General features: G+C 42.8%; 1 long non-coding RNA gene across 1 annotated transcript; it reads left to right on the forward strand.

The window, feature by feature from the left end:
- The first annotated feature begins 219 nt into the window (after nucleotides 1–219).
- LOC133366371 (uncharacterized) lies at nucleotides 220–24,646 on the forward strand. Its single transcript, XR_009758389.1, has 2 exons — nucleotides 220–1,177; nucleotides 24,483–24,646. It is a non-coding gene; the product is annotated as an uncharacterized LOC133366371 (long non-coding RNA).
- Nucleotides 24,647–25,827: the final 1,181 nt, after the last annotated feature.

Consider the following 25,827-nt stretch of genomic DNA (forward strand, 5'->3'; position numbering starts at 1 on the left):
AGCCCCTCTCAGAACCAATCGGAGCGGGTACGTCACCATGCAGCGCCGGCCCTCGTGACATTCTGGCCAATCTGAATACGAGACGCGAGGGGCTCAATTCCAAGCGGGGCGGGGACAAAGGAGGCTTGACGCAAGGAAGGCGCGTGATTGACGCAAGCATCGTTTCTAAATTTAGCCCCCATGGAGTTTTTTGTGGTGATAGAGGCGCGCGAGGTGGGTCTTGAGCAACCCGTTGGGCGGTTGGTCTGGCCTAGAATGGGTGGGCGAGCGCCTGGGTGGTATTTCTCTCGCGCGCAAAAGGAACTATTTTGGGAGAGGAGTATGGCCGGACGAGCCAAATATAGTGCGAGCAGAAGATATTTATAGCGCTGTACATCCGTTACTGCCAGCCGTCTCCCTGTTGCTTTCCGGGGAGGGGGTGGGAGGAAAGTACAGAGTCAGGACCTTTGCAATCGGGACTCGGTTTTGCAAAGGGGTCATCTGAGTGGGGATTCCCCGGCCTGACCGGGAGGAGACGGCAGGGGCTGCCCCGGGCCGAGCCTGACGCAATGGAGAGAAGCCGAGGGCGGGTAAACGGGGATATCCCTGGCGGGGCGGGGCCTCCTGCTAGTAGCAGCAATATTGGTTTTGCTCCTTGCCCGGAGGGTGCCGCTGCCCTCTCGTTTACATTCGTTGGTCGTTCCTACAAAGGAAAGGCACCTCTAGCCCAGCAAAGCTAGCCAGCAGCCTCCCTCCATCCTGGAATTATTGCCTTCTTAAAAAACACTGGGGAAACACTAGTCTCATGAAATGCAAGCGAATCGCGGCGAGCCCGTTGTTGGGATCCTATGTCAATGGGACATCGGAATACTGCTAACCACGTAGTGTAAAAATCTGGAACGTGACAAAATAGATCCTTGAAGTTGGCGGCACCCCCTTTTCCACTTCGCTTTTTGCTGACTTCACTTGCTGGGGTAAATCTGTGTGCAGCGCTGAAGCTGCTGATCTGGAATCGTTCGAGACACAGGTGTGGACAAAAGACGCAGTCCTGAGAATGTGCAGTGCATGTATACTCAGAAGGAAGTCTAATTGAATTTAGTGAGATTTGTTCCCTAGTAAATGTCTCTGTTTGCAACCCGACACTGTCAGTATTTACTCGGAAGTAAGCCCCGCTGACTAAAGTGGGATTTGCTCTCAGGTAAGTGAGTACAGAATTGGAGCTTTATGGCACAATTCTATGTGTATTAACTTGAAAGTAAACCCCACTGTGTAATATGTAAGTGACTGCGTAGGACTGTACCCTTTGTACTCCAGCTGTTGAAAACAAAATGGAGTAGTGTTTCAATACAGTATTTATTCCTTATTGATAGCCCTGAACAAGAAAAGTAAAAACTTAGGAATATATCCTTAGCTGGTGCTAATGCTGAAATATATATGTATTCAGGTAGGGGCTGATGACATTGGGGGAAATGTTTGATGTTACTGTTCACTTTTGAGGACTGCCACAGTTGATAAAGCTGCAAATGGGTAGCTTCCCCCCATCTTTTTTCAGCACTCACACCCTTTCTCATGGGGTAAGGTAAGGCATGAGCAAGAGAAAAGATGAGGCTGGGATGGAAGGGTTGGGGCTTTTGCTTCTGTATACTGTGAGCCTTTCAGTCGATATAGGTATTTGTGTCTCATTAATTTCAAAGTTAAGGGCGAAGGGAGTACATCTTGATATGATAGATAAGTTCCATGAGCTGGTGCAGCAAAAGCTGGAATTCTTTACAGTTCTAGGGTTTCTTTATTTTAGTTCTAGTTCTTATTTATCACCATGTAAAATGGAATATTGTGACAGTTTTTCAGATGGGCAGACCACACTCTTCCCCTCAGCCAACACATTTCTTCCCTAGTGGCTCCAGGGGCCAGTGGTTCCATGCTGCCCTCTACTGTTGGACAGCATAGGAGCTGCAGGGAAGCAAACTTGCATTTTCTTTGGGTGCTATGCTTTGGAGTTTCTTTGAGGATCGGATCTTGAACTATTTTTTCTGCAAGTCCAGAAGAGAGACTCTTCCCCCAATTCCAGCTGTTGGTTGTCTTCTGCACTCTGAATGATTGAGCTCAAAAACATGATAAAGACAAGTTGGGGGCTGTGAGAATTTATGTGGAAAGCTCCCTTTTTTTTAGAGGGTTACATTCAATGTTAGTCCTACTTAGAGTAGACCCATTGAAGTTAATGCATGTGACCAACTTGGGTTCAATACTTTCAGTGGATCTTCTCTGAGTAGGACTTAGTTGAATACAACCCAAAGACAATATTGCAGGAAGGGAAACGGTGCTGGTATAATGGTGGGGATGCCCTTAAACTGAGTGGTACTGTGCAGGGAAGCTGTTTAAATACCCCCCTCACACGTTCCATATTATTAGGTACTTAAAAGACCCTGGGCACAGGCCTATGATACAACTTTACATAAAATTTGCATATGCTTACTTATATGTAAAGATTCAGATTTAGGCCTCAGAGCAAATTAAGGCTATGAGCATACTAGTCGCCTACTGTAAAGTGTTTGCATTGGCCACCCCTGGAGGGGCTACAGGTTGATCTGCCAATAATCTTTGAAATCTGTTTGAAGCTGTTTAAAAAACAACAACACTCAAGCTGATCTCACCAGGATTTAGAGTAAAAAGGGGCAGGGTTTGACTAGCACTGTGTTGCTCCTGTTTTCAGAAAAGAGAGGTGGAGATGCACTGGAACCAGCAGAACAGTGAGTGTGTCTCTACCCTAAGATGGCATCCGGCTGGGCATGCAGCAAAATGCAGTGCTAGTGAGACCTCAGCTACCCTTAAGCAAAGTAAAACAATTTAAGTTTAAAAAGGCAGGGAAGGGGAAAGAGAGCTGGGGCCCAGCATAAAAGACATGGGGCCCAGGCCCCCTGGCCTACCCTGTAACAATACCCATGAACTTCAGTGCTACATGAGGAAGTTTCTCTGCTTTCCACAAAGCAAGCTGCTCAGCCAGTCTCCCCCCCCCTCTCTGTGTGTGTTTTTTTTTTAACCTCCTCTCACTATACTGTTTTGGAGAGATTGGGGATTTACGCTCCATCTATGCTGTCTAAGAAAGTTTCATTTTCAGTAGGGGGAGAGGAAATCAAGTCATTGAGCTAGTTTTCTCCCCCATTTGTGTTTTTGCAGAATGTGGGTGGGGAAATTGGACCATCCAGGGCCACTTTTGGCCCCCTCTTGCTTTCACCATTGTAGTGTTTTTTTCAGAGTTTCTAATGTTTTCATCCTATGGGAAGTCTGTGCACATTTGCAGCCATTCTCCTCTCCCTCTTATTAAACAAAGTAATATCACTGGGATTGAATTCTTACTCCTGCTCCTAATGCAACCCATCCCAGCACATTCCAATGCTATCTCCAGCTGTCAAGCTTACCAGGCACCAGTAGCCTGGGGCAGGGACTCTCTATATTGGAAGGACAGGGAATGACGTATTGGTGGCGGAGTCGCTCTATACGTGAAAGAAGGCATTGAATCCAGCAAGCTCGAAACCCCAAAAGAGGCAGACTCCTCCACAGAATCGTTGTGGGTGGTGATACCATGCCCCAGGAGGGACTTAATACTGGGAACGATCTATCGTCCCCCTGATCAAAATGCTCAGGGAGACCTTGAGATGAGATATGAAATTGAGGAAGCATCCAAACTAGGAAATGTGGTAGTAATGGGTGACTTCAACTACCCGGACATAGACTGGCTGCATATGTGTTCCAGTCATGACAAAGAAGCAAAGTTTCTAGATATTCTAAATGACTATTCCCTAGACCAGTTGGTCATGGAACCGACCAGAGGGACGGCAACCCTGGACTTAATCCTCAGTGGGGACCGGGACCTGGTGCAAGATGTAAGTGTTGTTGAACCGATTGGGAGCAGTGACCACAGTGCTATTAAATTAAACATACATGTAACTGGCCAATTGCCAAGAAATTCCAACACGGTCACATTTGACTTCAAAAGAGGAAACTTCACAAAAATGAGGGGATTGGTAAAAAGAAAGCTGAAAAACAAAGTCCAGAGGGTCACATCACTCGAAAATGCTTGGAAGTTGTTTAAAAACACTACATTAGAAGCTCAACTGGAGTGCATACCGCAGATCAGAAAAGGTACTGCCAGGGCCAAGAAGATGCCAGCATGGTTAACGAACAAAGTCAAGGAAGCTCTTAGAGGCAAAAAGTCTTCCTTCAAAAAATGGAAGTCTTGTCCGAATGAAGAAAATAAAAAAGAACACAAACTCTGGCAAAAGAAATGCAAGAAGACAATAAGGGATGCTAAAAAAGAATTTGAGGAGCACATTGCTAAGAACATAAAAACCAACAACAAAAAATTCTATAAATACATTCAAAGCAGGAGACCATCTAGGGAGACAATTGGACCCTTGGATGATAAGGGAGTCAAAGGTGTACTAAAGAACGATAAGGAGATTGCAGAGAAGCTAAATGAATTCTTTGCATCTGTCTTCACAGTGGAAGATATAGGGCAGATCCCTGAACCTGAACTAACATTTGCAGGAAGGGATTCTGAGGAACTGAGACAAATAGTGGTAACGAGAGAGGAAGTTCTAGGCTTAATGGACAATATAAAAACGGACAAATCACCGGGCCCGGATGGCATCCACCCGAGAGTTCTCAAAGAACTCAAATGTGAAATTGCTGATCTGCTAACTGAAATATGTAACTTGTCCCTTGGGTCCTCCTCCGTGCCTGAGGACTGGAAAGTGGCAAATGTAACGCCAATCTTCAAAAAGGGATCCAGAGGGGATCCCGGAAATTACAGGCCAGTTAGCTTAACGTCTGTCCCTGGAAAACTGGTAGAAAGTATTATTAAAGCTAGATTAACTAAGCACATAGAAGAACAAGCCTTGCTGAAGCAGAGCCAGCATGGCTTCTGCAAGGGAAAGTCCTGTCTCAGTAACCTATTAGAATTCTTTGAGAGTGTCAACAAGCATATAGATAGAGGTGATCCAGTGGACATAGTGTACTTAGACTTTCAAAAAGCGTTTGACAAGGTACCTCACCAAAGGCTTCTGAGGAAGCTTATCAGTCATGGAATAAGAGGAGAGGTCCTCTTGTGGATAAGAAATTGGTTAAGAAGCAGAAAGCAGAGAGTAGGAATAAACGGACAGTTCTCCCAATGGAGGGCTGTAGAAAGTGGAGTCCCTCAAGGATCGGTATTGGGACCTGTACTTTTCAACTTGTTCATTAATGACCTAGAATTAGGAGTGAGCAGTGAAGTGGCCAAGTTTGCTGATGACACTAAATTGTTCAGGGTTGTTAAAACAAAAAGGGATTGCGAAGAGCTCCAAAAAGACCTCTCCAAACTGAGTGAATGGGCAGAAAAATGGCAAATGCAATTCAGTATAAACAAGTGTAAAATGATGCATATCGGAGCAAAAAATCTTAATTTCACATATACGCTCATGGGGTCTGAACTGGCGGTGACCGACCAGGAGAGAGACCTCGGGGTTGTAGTAGACAGCACGATGAAAATGTCGACCCAGTGTGTGGCAGCTGTGAAAAAGGCAAATTCCATGCTAGCGATAATTAGGAAAGGTATTGAAAATAAAACAGCCGATATCATAATGCCGTTGTATAAATCTATGGTGCGGCCGCATTTGGAATACTGTGTACAGTTCTGGTCGCCTCATCTCAAAAAGGATATTATAGAGTTGGAAAAGGTTCAGAAGAGGGCAACCAGAATGATCAAGGGGATGGAGCGACTCCCTTACGAGGAAAGGTTGCAGCATTTGGGGCTTTTTAGTTTAGAGAAAAGACGGGTCAGAGGAGACATGATAGAAGTGTATAAAATTATGCATGGCATTGAGAAAGTGGATAGAGAAAAGTTCTTCTCCCTCTCTCATAATTCTAGAACTCGTGGACATTCAAAGAAGCTGAATGTTGGAAGATTCAGGACAGACAAAAGGAAGTACTTCTTTACTCAGCGCATAGTTAAGCTATGGAATTTGCTCCCACAAGATGCAGTAATGGCCACCAGCTTGGACGGCTTTAAAAGAAGATTAGACAAATTCATGGAGGACGGGGCTATCAATGGCTACTAGCCGTGATGGCTGTGCTCTGCCACCCGAGTCAGAGGCAGCATGCTTCTGAAAACCAGTTGCCGGAAGCCTCAGGAGGGGAGAGTGTTCTTGCACTCGGGTCCTGCTTGCGGGCTTCCCCCAGGCACCTGGTTGGCCACTGTGAGAACAGGATGCTGGACTAGATGGGCCACTGGCCTGATCCAGCAGGCTCTTCTTATGTTCTTATGTTCTTATGTTCTCTCTTTTTAAGGACTGTTTAAGATAGAGTGTTGGACTATGATGTGGGAGACCAGGGTTCAAATTCCCACACAGCCATGAAGTGCACTGGGTGACCTTGGGCCAGTCACTGCCTCTCAACCTCAGAGGAAAATGAAAAATGGACTGCCTTCAAGTCGATCCTGACTTACGGCGACCCTATGAATAGGATTTTCATGGTAAGCGATATTCAGACGGGGTTTACCATTGCCTCCCTCTGAGACTAGTTCTCCCCAGCTGGCCAGGGCCTGCTCTGCTTGCCACAGCTGCACAAGCCAGCCCTTTCCTTGTCCGCAACTGCCAGCTGGGGGGCAACTGATCTCCTTGGGACTCTGCAGCTTGCCCACGACTGCACAGGTGGCAGGGCACGTAACCCCTGAGCCACCCACTGTGGGGGTGATCTTTAGCTGGCCCTTGACACCCAGGAGACACGAGCAGGGATTTGAACTCACAGACTCTGGACTCCCAGCCAGGCTCTTCTCTCCACTGTGCTATACTAGCTGTATCAGCCTCCGAGGAAGGCAATGATAAACCACCTCTGAATGCTGCTTACCATGAAAACCCAATTCATAGGGTTGCCATAAGTTGGGATCAACTTCAAGGCAGTCCATTTCCATTTTCAAGCAGATGCCTGAAAAGCAACTTCTAGCTGCACCATTCTCTTCCTTACATTTCCTTCCTAGTAATGCTTCTGGGCAAGGAAGGAAAGATGGTGAGGCAGCTGGAGGCCTACTCTGTTCTCCGGCATAACCAGCCACTGCTCCCCCAAATTAATGTTGTTTAAAAATTAAAACATTCAGGAGGAGAAAGGTGCCTCCACAGGCACTAAGGAAAGGGATTGGGGGTCTTCAACAGGAGTTTGACCACTGGATATTAATGATTCATTTTAATTGCAACTAGTTGCGTTTTCTAATGTCCCTTTTGCTACTTCTGGCTATTTGTGATTACAAGTTAGTGTAATATAGTGGATTTTTTTGTTTTTGATTAGATGCTTGAAGAGCCTTATTGGCAAGAAAGGAATGGGTGGGTATACATTTTTAAATACATAGATACAAAAAACACCACATCTTGAGAATCTGAACCCTGAGGTATAAATGCAGCTCTCTCTATCTGACCCTTGGGACTCTCCCTGCTCTGTGTCCTCCTTGAGGATTTCTGCATGTCTGGAATGTGTACTTGAACTGTGGTCTTAAACTGTGGCAATGCCACTTGCTTGCCTGGATGGAGGAATGTGGGTGTAAAAATCTGTGAGTTTTGTGTGGCATTTAATTGTGCCACCAGTATGATCCTGATTCAATATTCACTAATAGGCAAAAAACCTTGTGGTTTAAGAATGTACCTATAGCCCACAGATATTTCTATCAAACTTTAAAAAGCAGGGAAACTGGGCAGCTATAGTGAATGCACCAGGGGAGCAGGAGACCTGACCTCTTCTCTTGAGATATTGGACTGCCCTACAAATATGTCAAAAACTGACCATGGGGAGGAGGAAGGAGAGGGGAGAAGGGGGAAGGGGAAGGAGGGGAGGGGAAGGGGATGGGGAGGGAGGGGCAAAGGAAGGGGGAGGGAAGGGGCAGGAGGGAGGTGATATGAGGGAGAAGGGAGAAGGGAGTGTGGGTTTGATCATTTGTATATTTTTTGAGTTCAATGTGATTTATTTCTGTGCAATCATGTTTGAAAATGGAAATGGACTGCCTTTAAGTTAATCCCGACTTACGGCGACCCTATGAATAGGGTTTTCATGGTAAACAGTATTCAGAGGTGGTTTTACCATTGCTTTCCTCTGAGGCTGAGAGGCAGTGACTGGCCCAAGGTCACCCAGTGAGCTTCATGGCTGTGAAGGATTCGAACCCTGGTCTCCCAGGTCGTAGTCCAACACTGACCCAGGAGAGGGGCAGGGAGGGTAGGAAGAGGGGAAGGGGAGGAGATTGGGTGGGTGGGCACTGGGCAGAGGGGAAGCCCATTTTCAAAAGGAAAACATTGTGAACAGTATCATTGCCTTTCAATGTTTCCCCCACTTTTTTATTCTACAGCAGGCATATGTAGCCCCCCACCCAAATTTAAACCAAAGCTGTCCCTGACCACATCCACACCAGGCCTTTATTTCACTTTGGACAGTCATGGCTTCTCTGAAAGAATCCTGGGAAGTGTAATTAGTGAAGGGTGCTCAGAGTTGCTAGGAGACGCCCTGTTCCCCTCACAGACCTTCAATCAGATTGGCCTACTGTTAAACCACTCTGGCCACTGGAGCTCTGTCAGTGGAATAGGAGTCTCTTCTCAGCACCCTTCATAAACTGCACTTCCCAGGATTCTTTGCGGGAAGCCATGACTGTCTCACATGAAATCAAAGTCTGATGTGGGTGTGGCACCCTGATTAGGCAAGGCCAGCAGCTGTGAGTCTGGATTTTAGAACAGTGACAGTTGGTTCTTACTGAGCATGCCCGACACTATCAGTCAGTTCAATGCAAACATTTTATCAGCCGGGCATGTTTTTAACTTTTAAACTGTGGAAGATGAAGGTCAGAATATGGGACAAGGTCAGTAATAGGATTCCAGGTACTCTGTGAACATGGCTGATTTTTAATGAATTTCAACAGATTATGAGAACTCTGACAGACAAAAGTCCAAAAGGGTTCTTTTTAGACTTTGAACACTCGATTCTCTCTGACTGTTTTGTGTATCACCATGAAAATTTAGAGGGTTGTTAAGCATTTCTGAGTTCAGGACTATATGTTTTGTAAGGTCTTGTTTTGAAATGAGCTTATGGGAAGCATCAGAATGGCCTGGGGGTATTTTCAATCTAACATTGCAGAATGTGAAAAATCCACTCTTGTGGTTGTATAATATTTATTGGCTGATATGGTCCTAGTAATTCTGTTTCCTCCCTAGTTTAGGGATTACCATGATGATGATGATGATGATAATAATAAATTTATTAAATTTAAATCCTGCCCTTCCAAAGGGTGGCAAACAATAAGCAATAAAATAATAAAAACATCTTAAAAACAATTCCAATATAGATGCAGATAGGGATAAAGGTCTCTATACGAAAGCCTTGTTAAAAGAGGAAGATCTTCAATGAGCATCAAAAAGATAACAGAGATGGTGCCTGTCTAATATTTAAGGGGAGGGAATTCCGAAGAGTAGGTGCTACACCACTAACGGCCTGGTTCTTATGAACGAACCTCCTGATAAGATAGTAGCTGCAGGAGGCTGTCACCTGCAGAGCGCAGTGATTGACTAGGTATATAAGGGATGAGACAATCTTTCAGGTATTCTGGTCCAAAGTAGTATAGGACTTTATAAACCAAAACCAGCACTTTGAACTTACCCTGGTAGCTAACTAACATTCAGCGTGCATTCACACCATACATTTGTTCCACTATTATTCCACTTTAAACAGTCATGGCTTTTCTGGGAAGGGTTGTTTGTGAAGGGTACTGAGAGTTGTTAGGAGACTCCTATTGTTTTCACCGAGCTACAATTTCCAGAGTGGCTTAACAATCAATCCCTTTCCCCAGAGAACTCTGTGTATTGTAGCTCTGTGAGGGGAATAGGGGTCTGCTAACAATTTTCATCACACTTCACAAACTACACTTCCTAGGATTCTATAGGGAGATCCATAACTGTTTAAAGTGGGATAATAGTAGAATATATGGTGTGAATGTGGTCTCAGTGGAATTCTTTCAGTAGCAAGATAACATGTTGGTGATATTGTGCCCCAGTGAGCAGTCAAGCCATCACATTTTGTATCAACTGCAGCTTCCAGACCAACCTCAAGGGCAGCGTACATAGAGTGCATTGCAGTAAACCAGCCTGGAGATTACGAACTCATGGACAACTGGTCAAGCTATCACATTCTAGAAATGGCTGTAGCTGTCTTACGAGCCAAAGCTGGTAAAACGCAATTCTAGCCACTGAGGGCTCCAGGGCCTCTAGCAACAGAGATGGGTCCAGGGCCATCCCAGATATGAACCTGTTCTTTCAGGGGAAGTATGCCCCATCCAAAGCAGGCAATTGACCAATTATCCAGATTTGGGAGCCACTCACCCCCAGTGCCTCCTGTCTTGCCAGGATTCAGAGTTCAGTTTTTTTACCCTCATCCAGCCCACCACTGAGTCCTGGCACTGGTCCAGGGCTTGCATAGGAGGTAATAGGATATTACCAAGAAATAGAGCTGGGTATCATTATTGTATTGATGACATCTCACCCCAGATCTCCTTATGACTGCTCCCAATGGCTTCATATAGATGTTAAATAGCGTTGGGGACAAGATGGTACCCTGCGGCACCCTACAGTACAACTGCCAGGAGGTTGAATCACCCAGTGCTATTCTCTGAAACTTACCCTGGAGATAGGATTGGAACCACTGTACCCATCTGGCTAAGTTGGCTCAGAAGCATACCATGGTCAATGGTGTCAAAAGCCACTGAGAGGTCAAGTAAGAATAACATAGTCACATTCCCCCTGTCCCAGTATAGGTCATCCAGGATGACCAAGGCCAATTCAGTCCCATAACCAGGTCTGAACACAGATTGAAATGGGTCAAGTTAATCTGTTTCATCCAAGAGTACTTGCAATTGTTGCCCCACAGCCCTCTTGATCACCTTCCTTAAAAAGCAGGTATTTGTGAACAGCTAGTAGCTGTCACAAAACAATGGGTCCATGCAGAGAACCACAAACCATTGTAAAGGTCAGATCACTGCCTTTTTCAGGATGTCTGGGACCACTCCCCCCTGCAAGGATATGTTGACTACATCCTGGATCCACTTGGACATATCCCCTCAGCAAACTTTAATAAGCCAAGAGGGGAAAGGGCTGAGGAGACACGTTGCTGGCCCCATCATACTAAGGATCTTGTCCACATCATCAGGCAATATCAATTGAAACTAATCCCAAGAAGCTGCAGAAATGTTGCACTGGACACCTCTGGAGACTGCAGTTAATGTGGATGTGACACCAAGATTGCTGGGAAGCCAACCAACTTTACTCTCAGAGTGCCTGGCAAACAATTCTGAATGGTCTAAAACTCGATTCCCTGTAGTAGATATTAACAGATAGACAAAATTGGCAGAAATTGACACAGTCATTACATCCTATCCCCGCTTCACTCACTCTTCCCACTCACATCTTTGTTGTTATGTGCCTTCAAGTCCATTACGACTTATGGCGACCCTATGAATGAGTGACCTCCAAGAGCATCTGTCATGAACCACCCTGTTCAGAACTTGTAAGTTCAGATCTGTGGCTTCCTTTATGGAATCCATACATCTCTTGTTTGGGCTTCTTTTTCTACTGTTTTCCCCAGCGACATTGTATTTTCTAGTGAATCATGTCTTCTCATTATATGTCCAATATCCCTCACCATATTAACCACCCCAGCAATTAACTCTACATATCTGAATTGCTCCAGCCCATCCAAACCTTTCCCCAAGAAAGAACTTTGATCTGAGATAGGGTGCTAAACTCAGGCAAGTTTTACCGGTTTACCCCTTACTGTGCCCTTTACGAATATAACCACCAAGTTTGCCAAATTGTGCTACCGTTTCCTTTAGAAGGAATGTGCCTCACCCTTTTTTTGATAACTTTGCTTGTTTGAGCACAATAGTGGGGCTATCTTCTTCTGCTGATCACTGGATTCTGCATTTAAAGTATGATTTTCAATTTTGCTCTTGGATGTTTTGCAATAATTGGTGATTGCCTTTCCAGGTTCTGTCGTAGGGCTAAGTTTAGACAAATGGGCTTTTAGTGAGAAAGAACTTGGAGCTTGCAGATTGGACTACCATCACTATTCAGTGACATCACCACTCACTATTTATTTATTTAAATACTTCTAATCCTGCTCTTCAGAAAAAAAAAGTTACAATTATGCCAGATGTATGTATTTGTAATGAAATGTTTGGTGTTTCTGTTTTGGTTTTAATATATTTCATAAGGCTAGTTGTCTGAGGAAAATGGAAAAAGTAAAATTGCAATGAGTTAGGAGTGAGACATTTCTGGGCAGTCTTGGCAACTGTTGCCAAGAGAACTGGAATGCTGGGAAAGTGATAGTTGAGGCAGTTAGTCCAGGGAGAGAGTGGAAGACGAGAAGGAATGGTGGGCTACCGAGCAAGAAGGCAGTGCTGTTGTGAGTTTGTGAAGTATTTCTGGTGAGGGGAGACTGTGATTAAATTGGGAGTGGCTGTGGCAGAACAAAACCGACGGGCATTCAGCAGCCCGCAGTGCCAAGGAGCAGCACAAGAGCATCACCTCAGGCAACTCTGTGGCATCAGAAGGGGCTTGATGGGGGACAGAATTGCAGTGATAGTTGATCATACCAGAAAGGATAAAGCCTTGTTAAGTTTTTATAAGCTGGAGAAGTTATCTCTTCCCTTGTTTATAATAGAATTGTTTATAATAAAATATAACAACAAAGATATTATAACAAAACATAATCAAAACCAAATCAAATACCTGAAGAGCATAAGGTGGACGTTGTCCTGGGGCCACTGGAGGGGTCAGCATGAAGGGAGGCAAAAGGATCCAGAATATAGGGCAACAGTTGCATTAATCTTTTAAGAATTTATTCTCCCATAAAACTCTTGTTCAAATACAAGGGTAGTTCTTCTTTTGCAAACAGGGTATAGATGAATCTCTGCATAATTTTATTGATAGGTTAGAGGAACAGGCCCAGGCTATTGAACCATCTAGAACCTGGTAGTGTGAATGTGAAAGAAAAGTTAAAGGGTGACGCCATTGAAAAAAATGAGGATTGATCCTCTTAGTGGGCAATTTTCGTTACACAGAACGCAGCACCCGGGAGAAAGCTGCTGGAACTTTCAGCAACAGGCCTCGCAACTGTGGAAGTGGGAGTCCAGGTCTAATAGGACAGAACTGGTCTCATCTTTGGAAGCTTGCACCCAGGTATAGAAGGTAGGTAGTGAAGGAAAGAAGGAGACAGAGTTAAAGGAAACTATGAATGTAATTGAGAAGAAATTTAAGGAGCTGGTGACAGATCTAAATGCAGAAAACAAGTGGCAGAGGGAAACTATTGGTTGGGCAGAGAGTACAAACAAGGGGTTTCTAGGGATTTTCCTGCATTCAGCTAGAAATGGGATGAATACAGTCATTTCATTTGTCACTGATGCAAAGAGCTGGGACATATAGATTGGCAATGCAGGATCCAGTTACACTCTTCCACCCTGCGTTCAGTGGGAACACCTGACTTCTCAACAGAGCAGGTGGTAGCCTTGACTCCCTTTTCTTCCCTCATCCTTTGCAGCCTGATGTAATGGCTGCTGCCAGGTTTCAGCTGATCAAGGGAGGAGCTTAGCTTCTCAGCAGAGCAGGTGGTAGCCCTCATCTTTCACAGTGATGTCCCCATATCTCCTAACTAATAATTGTGTTAGTTCTCAAGATGGTACCATGCTTGCTCCTTAAAGGTACAAAAGCACAGATTTATGACATACTGTCCCAAAATATTTTTAGATGTGAAGAAAGGTTTACCCATCTAAAGTAGTAGTTCCATTTTTCCCATGCCTATCAGTAGCCTCTCTGCCCCACACTGCAAACTGCTTTTAAACTCCCCCAAGCAAAACTTTGAGCTATTTTGGAAAACCAGTATATAATTATTTTAATTAAATTAACAACAACAACAACAGGTTTATCATGTTGTGCTAAGGGATTTCCATGTTCATTCAAGTTCCAAAATGCCATGAAATTACAGCTGTTAAGGGCCGTGCCCTAAATGGACAGGTTATTTAGGCAATATGGATATAGTATTGTTATCCTGTGGTTAGTTCCTTGGAGCTGGATGGCTCAGATTTGTCTGTTCACTGGAATAGACACATGGAGCCTATGCAGGTGAAGTTATCATGCAGTTGAAGCTACTGTTCCATGTTACAAGTACCCAACTGCCAACCAATACCATTCATGTGTGTGTGTTATGTGCCTTCAAGTCAATTATGATTTATGGCGACCCTATGAATCAGCGACTTCCAATAGCATCTGTTGTAAACTACCCTGTTCAGACCTTGTAAGTTCAGGTCTGTGGCTTCCTTTATGGAGTCAACCCATCTCTTGTTTGGTCTTCCTCTTTTTCTACTCCCTTTTGTTTTTCCCAGCATTATTGTCTTTTCTAGTGAATCATGTCTTCCCATTATGTGTCCAAAGTATGATAACCTCAGTTCCATCATTTTAGCTTCTAGTGATTGTTCTGGTTTAATTTGTTCTAACCCTCAATTGTTTGTCTTTTTCGGGGTCCATGGTATCTGCAAAACTCCCCTCCAACACAACATTTCAAATAAGTTGATTTTTCTCTTACCCACTTTTTTCACTGTCCAACTTTCACATCCATACGTAGAGATCGGGAATACCATGGTCTGAATGATCCTGACTTTGGTATTCAGTGAGACATCTTTGCATCTGAGGATCTTTTCTAGTTCTCTCATAGCTGCCCTCCCCAGTCCTAGCCTTCTTGTGATTTCTTGACTATTGTCTCCATTTTGGTTAATGACTGTGCCAAGATATTGATAATCCTTGACAAGTTCAATGTCCTCATTGTCAACTTTAAAGTTACATAAATCTTCTGTTGTCATTACTTTACTCTTCTTGATGTTCAGCTGTAGTCCTGCTTTTGTACTTTTCTCTTTAATTTTCATCAGCATTCATTTCAGATCATTACTAGGTTCTGCTAGTAGCATGGTATTGTCCGCATATCTTAAATTATTGATATTTCTTTCCCCAATTTTCACACCTTCATCTTGATCCAAACCCACTGTCCGTATATGTTCTGCATATAGATTAAACAAATAGGGTGATAAAATACACCAGTGTCTCACACCCTTCCTGATAGAGAACCAATTGGTTTCTCCATCTTCTGTCCTTACAGTAGCCTCTTGTCCAGAGTATAGGTTGCATATCAGAACAGTCAGATGCTGTGGCATCCCCATTTCTTTTAAAGCATTCCATAGTTTTCTGTGATCTACACAATCAAAGGCTTTGCTTTAATCTATAAAGCACAGGGTGATTGTCTTCTGAAATTCCTTGGTCCATTCCATTATCCAATGTATGTTTGCGATATGAGCTCTGGTATCTCTTGCCTTGCTAAATCCAGCTTGGATGTCTGGCATTTCTCACTCCATATATGGTAAGAGCTGCTGTAGAATCTTGAGCATTACTTTACTTGCATTGGAAGGCAATAGTTCGATAATTACTGCATTCCCTGGGATCCCCTTTGGAATTGGGATGTATATTGAACGCTTCCAGTCTGTGGGCCATTTTCTTTTTCCATATTTCTTCAAAATATTCTGTCAAAATTTGGAGAGATTCCATTTCAGTAACATAGCAACTCTATTTGCATGCCATCTGTTCCTGGTGATTTTTCTTCCAAGTATTTTAAGAGCAGTTTCCACCTCACATTCTAAAATTTCTAGTTCTTCATACGGTTCCTCCATGAATGAACCTGTCATCCTTGCATCTCTTTTATATAATTCTTCAGTGTATTGCTTCCATCTTCCTTTTATTTTATCTTATAATCTTTTATTTTATAGTGTGTTCCCCTGTTAATTATTCAACATCCCTTCTCACTATTAAAGCAACCCCATTTCTTAATTTCTCATTTCCTGCATAAAATATTTTGTAGTTGCCTGATTAAAAGTGTCCCATTCCCATCCATTTTAATTCACTCACACCAAGTATTATAATGTTGATGCTTTCCATTTCTTGCTTGACAATTTCTAACTTTCCCTGGTTCATGCTTCTCACATTCAATGTTCCTATTGTGTGCGTTGTACCAGTGGCGTCACTAGGGTTGGTGTCACCCAGTGCGGTAACTCATGGTGTCACCCCATGGACCTCCTCCCATACCAGACCATACAGAATCCTTAGTAATGTTTTTTGTACTAATGTTACTCGTAAATCGTAATTCCCGTATAACACTGAATGTAATAGCACACACACACACACACACACAGAGAGCCAGCTGTGGGATCGTCACACAAACAACCTAGAACATTTTTTCCCTTTCACAAGGACATGCAAAAGATTGAACTCAGGACCTTCTGCATGCAAAGCACGTGCTCAGCCTACCACTGAGATATAGGGTAGAAAAGCACTCACTGGTCTGCTGGCCTGGGGATAATTCTGAGGGCCAGTTAGAGAGGCTTGGAGGGCCACATTTGGTCTCTGGGCCTAAGCTATCCTCCCCCCCCCCATTCTAATGAGCAGCTACAAGTGAAACAGGGCAGGGGGTGCAGAAATCCTGATTCAATAGGTCCCCTTCCCTAGTCTGCACAGTTTTGTTTTGGCTTCAGAGGATCTCCAAATCAAGGATTACAGGGACAGAAGAGGCAATGTCATTTCCACACAGAATTGAACGGAAACCTATCTTTTTTTGAGAAATTAAGCACTGGGGATCATATTGCGCCAAGTCTAACAGCAATGGTAAATTTCTATTAAAAAAAAGTGCCAAAGCTCACGGGTGCTTGCTAGCTCTGTACCCCTAAACCAAGGGATTTTCTCAGTTTGCATAAAGATTTTGTGTGGTTTGGGGACATGGGAAGCTGTAGCCTTTCTTGTGGGAGTTCTATGCAAAAAGAAATATCTAAGGGCCATTGTGCTTACGACACTAAATAATAATTATAACAATAATAATAAGAATGATGATGCAGGCTGTGAAGGAAGACCATTCTGCCACACAAAGAATTTATTTCTTTAAAAGATATGTATACTCTGTCCTTCAGAATAAATGTTCCCAATCCCTGGCAGTTAACATGTAGTAACAATTCTCCTTGCCGTTTGGTGGGGTGACACACATGACTAAAGTCTTACCTCTAAAGTGCTCCTATAACTGTAAGGACTACCCTGAAAGAATCCTGGGAACTGTAGCTTGTTAAGGGTGCTGGGAACTGTAGCTCTGTCAGGGGGGGTCTGATAACAATTCTCAGCACCCTTAAGTAACTACAGTTCCCAGGATTCTTTTGGGAAAGCCACGACTGTTAACGTGGCACACGAGTGCTTTAAATATGTGGTGTGGATATGACCCAAGCTATCCTAGAAGAGCACACCCTAAGACTTAACTGGCCATCTGTATGGGCCGTATGGCTGCAGTGCTTTGTATCCACATTAATGCAAAGAGAGACCAAATCTACCTGACTTCCTGGACAGCAGTCTTGTGCACGTTTTCTTGAGAAGCCAAGCGGGCTTTCTTCCGAGTAAACTTGCACAGGCAGATCGCTCTGCAAATGAAAATGTGCCGACTGTGCTCAGGTGCAGCAGCCTCTAGCCTAGCCTGGGCTGGTAACAGGCTACAACGCTGCTGTTCCCGTGCCCCGCCCTTCTCTCCCATATTGTTGTGGCCACCGGTGCTCTCTCTACCGCATGCGCCTTGAAATTCCTTCGCTTTTTGCAAACTTTCCAACTCCATGCCGCCCCGGGCCAATGGCGAGACGAGCTACAGGAAACCGCGAAAGGCTAAGCCAATCAGAAGAGGCATGGGGGGACGACACAAATTAAATCGGGGCGGGTAGAAGAGTCCTTAACGAATTAAAAAGTTGAAGCGTGTAACAACAGCCAATGGTGGAAAGGTGCACAAGAATTTTCTTTTCTCCTCCTCCATCCGCTTGTTTTCCCACGTGCGATAGTCAAAGTTGGGCTTTTGAAGAAGAAGCCAGTCTGTGTCCCAGTGATTAAATCCCTGAGGCCCCGCCCCACGGGAGATCATCCAGCCCATCTGCGCCCTTACCTCACGCCTCTGTGTTAGTGCGCATGCCGCGTGGGCAGGGCAGCTCTCCCCTGCTTCCTGGTGCCTAGGGGCGGGGCGGCTCTGGGTGTCACCCCCCTCCATGGTGTCACCCGGGTGCGATCTGCACCCCCCGCACCCCGCTGGTGATGCTCCTGCGTTGTACAACTCCGGACTCTCCTTTTGCATCTGTGCACATCAGCCTCTGGGTTTCCTTTCGGCTTTGGCTTTGACCCAGTGGCATCATTAGTCACAGCACTACTCGTACTTGTCTGTTGTTCTTCCCTAGTAGTAGCTCGCTGAGTGCCATCTGACCTGGGGGTCTCATCTTCCAGCACTATCCCAAGTTGCATTTTGGATAGTCGATTCATAGGGTTTTCATGGTAAAAGGTATTCAGAGGTGGTTTACCATTGCTTTCCTCTGAGTCTGGATGCATCCTAATCTGGTGTCTCAGTTTTGACCATCCTAGAGGGGGGATACCATCCATACTGAATGATAGAGTTCATAAGGTACGTTGATGGTCATCTAGTCAAACCCCCAGCACAGTTAAAGCATCTTTCCTTTTAGCAAATGAAGTGAGAGAATGGACAAGACAGAGACTCATGTGCTAGTGTCAGCATGATGTCATGTAATATTGTGCATTATTGTGTACTCCAAATTTGGAGCAGCATTATGGCAGTAGTTTTTTGTGCCAGGATCCAGCTCTATAATATGCAAACTATGAACAAATATCATATTTGAACTTCTAAATGAGTCACCAGATCACTTTGTGGAATAGGTTTTCAGTTCAGAGTGCACCCTCCTTGCAAGGCTCTGAGCCCCAAAATGGTTTTATTTATTTATTTAAAGAGCAGACATGCCATTTAAGAATAGAATATCAGTTCTTGTGTACTGATGTTTGAATTCTCATACCTTGCCATGGAATTTGTTCCTCTTGAAGCTCTAAAGCCATTTTTTTCTTCCCTCACAGGCGATATTATGATTGAGATTGGGATTACAATCAGTTGTAATATACATTGTCTTACCTAATTACTTAAAATGCAAGACTTTCAATTAACTGGCCAATGACACAGACTGACACTGCAATATTACTGATAGCTACTCTGCACTAACCTCAGTCCTTACATGTGGTTTATGTTTGACTAAGTTTGTGTAGTTACAATGCAATCAATAAACTATGAAGTCCAACACTTGAAATTTTCCTGTTTCATAAACTCAAAAAGTATTTAAAAGTGAGGCACTCTATGTATCTAATCCAGTGAATAGTCAAATTTATCCACCCCTATGCCACTAATAGCCATCCAGTTCCAAAGTAGCAGTGAAGCTGGAATTAACTACAGGATAGGATTATATATCAATATTGTCTAAGTAAGGGCATGGCCCGCAGCAGCTGTAATAGTATTATCATGCAGATCAATTAAACCAGCTTCTCAATGTAATTGGAAATAACCCTGAGAAAAGTTGGATTTCTGTGGTGTTTGAAGTTAAACAAAACCATAGCCTAAGTGGGCTTTCTTATTTAGTATATAAAAGTATCAGTCAACCACATTAAAATCTCTTTTTAATAACACATAATTAATGTGGAAATGGTAGTTTCAGATGTTGGCGCCCAGTAACCTAGTTACCATTCTGAATGAACTTGTGTTGTTTAATGTGAATAATTTTGCTCAATTCAGGGAATGGGAAAAGAGAGGGTGTTTGCTTAAAGATATGCAACTGCATCAAGTGGTGCATTTCCCTAACATTTGATAAGCACTCTTTGCGTGTGATTCTGTAGACAACTGTGGATCCACTTAATAGTTGTTCCATTCAGCCCACATTTAGCTAGCTTACTAATTAGAATATGTTGGGGCACTATGTCAAACTCTTTGCTGAATCAAGATACATTATGTCCACAGCATTCCCACAGTCTACCAGGGAAGTTACCCAATAAAAAAATGAGATAAAATTAGTTTGGAAGGATTTGTTCCTGACAAATCCATGTTGGCTTCTCGTAATCACTGCATTGCTTTCAAGGTGCTTACAGACTGACTGCTTTATAATGTGCCCCAGGATTTTCCATTTCTAGTGATTGAATGGTGACGTTTCCACAGGTTTTATAGATCTTTGGAGGTGAAACGTAAAGAATGGGATGCTCTTGACATTGGTGCAGTCTTTAAATCTTTAGCTTACATTATTAATCAGAGATGCTATAAATTTGGAAATAAAAACTAAATTACTAGCCAATGCACTCAAAAGGAAACTGATTCAGCAGTGAATAATCTTCATCAAATTGGGGCAGGGAAGAGGACATTCAATGCTTGGGGAATCAGCATTACTTTCATTAGCAGGAGGGAATTTACTGGACTGGTCCAGGGAATGGTTAATGTCTCACTAGGGAAGGAGTTGTCCTGCACTTTGAAATAAATGGTGGTGCAGCTCCTTTTGAAGAGGTTGTTATTCAGTCCAGAGGTTATCGAAAACTACCTCCCAGTCTCTAATATTCCTTTTCTGGGCAGGGTGATTGAGAAGGTGGTGGCCAGCCAAGTGCAGGTAAGCCTGAAGCAAATTATTTTAGACCAATTTCAGTCTGGTTTGGGGTCCATTTTTATTAATGAAACAGCCTTGATCTCTCTGATGACCTTTATCTGGAGAGTGATGGGGGAGTGTGACTGTGTTGGTTCTCCTTGATCTCTCAGTAGCTTTTAACATTGACCATGGTGGGGGTGGTGACGTCACCCAACAAAGATGGCATCTTAGGTCTGCTCTCCACTACTCCTGGCACTAATTCTTAACCTCTCCCTCTTGGGTAAGATCACCTGAATGAAGATAGTGGCCTAGTTCTTGTTCCAATTATCACTAGTTCCTGTAGGTAGAACAATAATGACACAAGGGCAGAAACTATTTAATACATTTATTCACATGAATAAAAGAGCCAGATTGGCATTAAATGTCCATCAAATCTAAATACAGTAGGTGAGGTTTTCCATACCTCCAATTCCCATTATGTTTCTTTTCAGATTAAGCAATCTGCTTAAGCCTTGGGTCAAATTGGAGGCCAGTAACTGGAATGGCACTTTGGCTCAGACAATTTCCCTTTTTGCCCTCTTCCCATAAGAAATGAAAAAAGGTTGAGAACTTTTGTTCGTTTGTTTTTGGCCTGCTTGTTGATGACATGGTGAAAATCATTATGTTTCTCTTACCCCATCATCCCCCTTTTTATTGTCATGATAGAAAGGCACTTGGTAGAATTTAAAAGACAGGTGGTGGTTACTGGGAGATTTCTATCATGGTAGTTTTTCAGAAGAGCAGCCCCAAGACAAGTTGGAGGGGACTCAGCAACTTGGTTGTCTATTCAGTAAGTCAGATTCATTACTTTATCTCAAATGGGCCGGCTAAGGATCTATCACTGCTGGGTTCAGTTGATAACTGCGAAGAAGCCATTTTGGCAATTAAGCAACATATAAATAAATAGTGATAATAATGTGTGAACTATGGACTCCAGAAATACATGCCTTCAAACAGGCTGGTACAATCCCTGCAGAAAGGTGCTAGGACCACATTTTAAAATATCTAAAAATTCTACAAATGTCACAATGGATACTGGGGCACAACTATTGGATTCAAGAGATGCACATTAGCATCATCTGTGATATTGCATGATATCCTGAGGTTTGCTCCTCAGATTGTGCAATGCAGCCATTTGGGCAGCAAAATGGAACAGCTGAAAACTGGTTCTGGAGCAGACCCAGATTAAGTGGTTTACAAAAAGGTATGACATCTAAACTGCTGTTTCCACCAGAGGAGCTATTTTTCAATACTAGCACAATGAAGATTTGCCAGAAACACTCACAGCAGACAAAGCCTGAAGCAGTTCATTTCACCCTTTCTTTGGTGCTTCTGTGAATGAATTGAGCACCAATGCATGAGCTCCAGCAAAGCACTCAAGGCAGAGCCAAACTAAGGAAAAAGCAACTGAAGACCTGGAGTGCTCCTTTCTCAAAGAAAAGGCAGTTGCTAGGGAAGATAAAAATCTCTCCAGGAACAGCATACTGTCATCAACTCAAAGCCCTCACAGAAGCTGAGCTTCTTATGTTCGCTGCAGTAAAAGCAACAGCACATAGAACAACATCTTACCATGCGAGGTTTTGTCAAACAGCCCAAGGCCACAGAAAGTCTCTGGCTTAAGCCTGCTCAAAAAAGTTTTCCCCCAGTCCAAACAGCTGCCCTTAAGCCCCGTATCAAATATGTATTTGATGATAATATAAAGTATAATAAATAAATAATAGCATTATACTTTTTATATTTTTAATAATATAAAATATGTATTTTATAACTACTATTTATTATGGGGCATAGTTGTGGTTAAGGGAAGTTGGTTAAATTGCGTCCCACTATTATAATGAGAAATTGGGGCTGGGAGGGGTTAGGTAATTAAAAATGGTTCAACAGACTGGTTTAAAACTTGGGAGTGCAAGAGAGGTTTGTTTGAGGATGGTCTATGGTGAATTTGGGGTGGCAAATATAAGAAATTGCTTATTTTGAATTATTTAAATGTTGGATGAGAAACTGGCATGTTGACATTTTATCAGAAAGGCACTCTTCAGGCCAATTTTAGTCAATGGGCTTGCTTGATCTACTGTTGCTAGTGGTTTCTGGCCAATCTGGAAGTGTAGAAGCTTGTTGTTGCTAGGCAAGATTTTCACAAACAAGGCTTCAGCTTTGAAGAGTTTATATTCAGGTAGGCCAACAAGTTAGAAGTTTGTATGGAAGGAAATGGGAAGAAGAAAACACCGGAGGAGGAACTGGGGTGGGGAAGTGGAGACCAGAGGTACAAGCAATAAATATTATAGGGTATATACAAAATATTCTGTCAGCAAGTGTCAAAATAATATAACATTCAGAATGTTTCCCTTTCTGTATAGGGAGTCCCATGGATATAAGTCCAAATGTTCAGTCAGTAAACAACAAAATGAGACTTCCATCTAATTCCACTATCAACAAGCTCATATTTGCAGACAAGCCAGAGAAAGGATATTGTCCATCCTCGATTTATATAAGAAACAAACCTTTGCCATATGACCTAAAATGCACCAGATGTCTAGTGTTCTCAGATATTTTTGTGCCATAATGTTAATGTCTGTCCCTTAAGGATTTCCATGTTTACTGATAGATGGGCTGCAACATTGAGAGAGATAAGCAATTCTGTAAATTTAATGTCAGTATTAGGACCCTCAAGTATAGAAAATAGTAGCAATTGAGGAATAAATTCATAGAATCATAGAACAGTAGAGTTCAAAGGGGCCTATAAGACCATCATGTACAACCCCCTGTGCAATGCAGGAATTCAAATCAAAGCATTCCTGACAGATGGCTGTCCAGTTGCCTCTTGAATGCCTCCAGTGTCAGAGAGCCTACAAGAAGTTTGTCTTGTCTATCCCTATCCACATGGTGGATTTCCTGGAGAGAGAAAAAGCTTACATTTCCTAATGTATTTGGAGACCCTCCTTCCCTTCAGCATATCTCCCAGAGCAACCATCTTGAACTCAGCTGTTCAATATTTTGGGGTTGCTTGACAGAATCTGGTTGTCTCACCTCAAAAAGGATATTGTAGAGTCAGAAAAGGGCAACCAAAATGAGTAAGGAGCTATAGCAGCACCCCTTTGAGGAAAAGTTACAACATTTGGGGCACATGATCAATGTGTATAAAATTATACATGATGTGGAGAAAGTGGATAGAGATTTTTCTCATTTTCAGTTCTAGAACTCAGGGACATTCAAGTGAAGCTGAAGATTCGGGACAGACAAATGAAAGCACAAGACAAGGAAGTCCACAGAAGAATGTGAGAAGAACGTGGACTAGATGGTCCTTTGCCCTAATCCAGCAGCCTCTTGGGGGATAAATAATCTTTTTATTTAGATTCTTTTTCAAATGTGTGCCTAAACTTTCCAGAATAGATAACAATGAGATTAGCCCAATTGTGCTCTTCATACATATACATTATTTTCTGAATCAAACTTAATATTGTAAAACAAACCGAAAATGAATTGAAAAGAAAAATTAAGGTATATTGATATACTAACTGGAATGTTTCCCTTGCAGCTCAGGTTTGTAACCAATGCATTTTAATACATTTGTATAGATATTCAAGTATACATCTCAAATTAGATTTCATCCTCACGTGGATGCTGGTGAAAATAACAATATCGTGTTCATAATAATATAACGCACTATAAAGTGATAGAACAGTAGTTTATTCTCTTTTGTTTTGTTTGCCCTTCCAATGGGAGGGAATTAACTTGCACCACTTCTAAGGAGCTTTTTGGAGGAGTGCCAGGGAAACAAGTAGCCCTAGTGTTCTGCAGATCCACAACCTTGTGAGCCGCCTTGAGGGCCTTAGGCGGCATAGAAATAGAATAAATAAACAAATAAATAATTGTCAGATACTAATGATTCAAATCTTCCTTTCTTTCCTAGGTATGCTAACTGACTATATAAAGCATAGCCAACACAAAGACTCGAAATGCATTGTTCTCAGAATTCGTACAAGTCACTAATGAGTATAAGCTGAAGGTGGAGATTTGGCATTTTGCCTTTGGTTCACGTACGTACACAATAAAGTCATCCCAGACTGGAAGAAATATGTCTGTTGTTTTCTGTCCACTTGCTAGTCTTTGTCTCTGTCAGTTTTTTCTAGTGACTTTCCAAACTTTAGAATACCATGTGTTCAGACTGGCTCCCTTTAAATCCTTCCAAGATCTGGCAATGACTGCTCTAGCCACTGTTAAATGACATATCAAGTCTTTATTCTTCAGGCTCTTGTTCTGATTGGTATATATGTTAAGAAGTGCCAATTGCTATACAATGTTCTGAATTTATTTTATTTATTTTATTTTATTTATTTATTAGATGCATATCCCGTCCTTTCTCCCTTTCTTGCCCAGGGCGGCAAACAAAAGCACTAAAATCACTTTAAGACATCATAAAAGCAGACTTTAAAATATATTAAAACAAAACAACTATTAAAAACATATTAAAATAAAATATCTTTAAAAACATGTTTTAAAAGCTTTAAAAACAGCTATTTTTTAAAAAGTTTAAAAACATTAAAAAACACTTCCAACACAGATGCAGACTGGGATAAGGTCTCTATTTAAAAGGCTTCTAAATTTCTAAAAAGCAACAACAAAAAGAGGCTAGCATCCAAACCAGGAAAAAGAAGGAGGGGCCAAGATGCTGGAAAAATAGAAATTTATTGTATTATGAGCCCAACGAGTTTCAGCCAATTAATCGTTTGAAATGCAATTTGACATTTGACCACGTCACCAACATATTGCAAAAAAGCATAACAAATCACTGGCACATTATACATCATATTCCTGGTTGTCATGAACAACCCCTTATCTCTTTCAAGAGAACCAGGAATTTAAGAGACATCCTGATTAAAAGTGAATTTAGGGATAACATTCATAAGAACATAAGAACATAAGAAGAGCCTGCTGGATCAGGCCAGTGGCCCATCTAGTCCAGCATCCTGTTCTCACAGTGGCCAACCAGGTGCCTGGGGGAAGCCCACAAGCAGGACCCGAGTGCAAGAACACTCTCCCCTCCTGAGGCTTCCGGCAACTGGTTTTCAGAAGCATGCTGCCTCTGACTAGGGTGGCAGAGCACAGCCATCACGGCTAGTAGCCATTGATAGCCCTGTCCTCCATGAATTTGTCTAATCTTCTTTTAAAGCCGTCCAAGCTGGTGGCCATTACTGCATCTTGTGGGAACATTCATCCCATCACAAACACCCTGCCAGGCACTAGTGCACCTAGGG

This window comes from Rhineura floridana, chromosome 11, assembly GCF_030035675.1.
Source record: "Rhineura floridana isolate rRhiFlo1 chromosome 11, rRhiFlo1.hap2, whole genome shotgun sequence".
NCBI classification, from domain to species: Eukaryota; Metazoa; Chordata; class Lepidosauria; order Squamata; family Rhineuridae; genus Rhineura; species Rhineura floridana.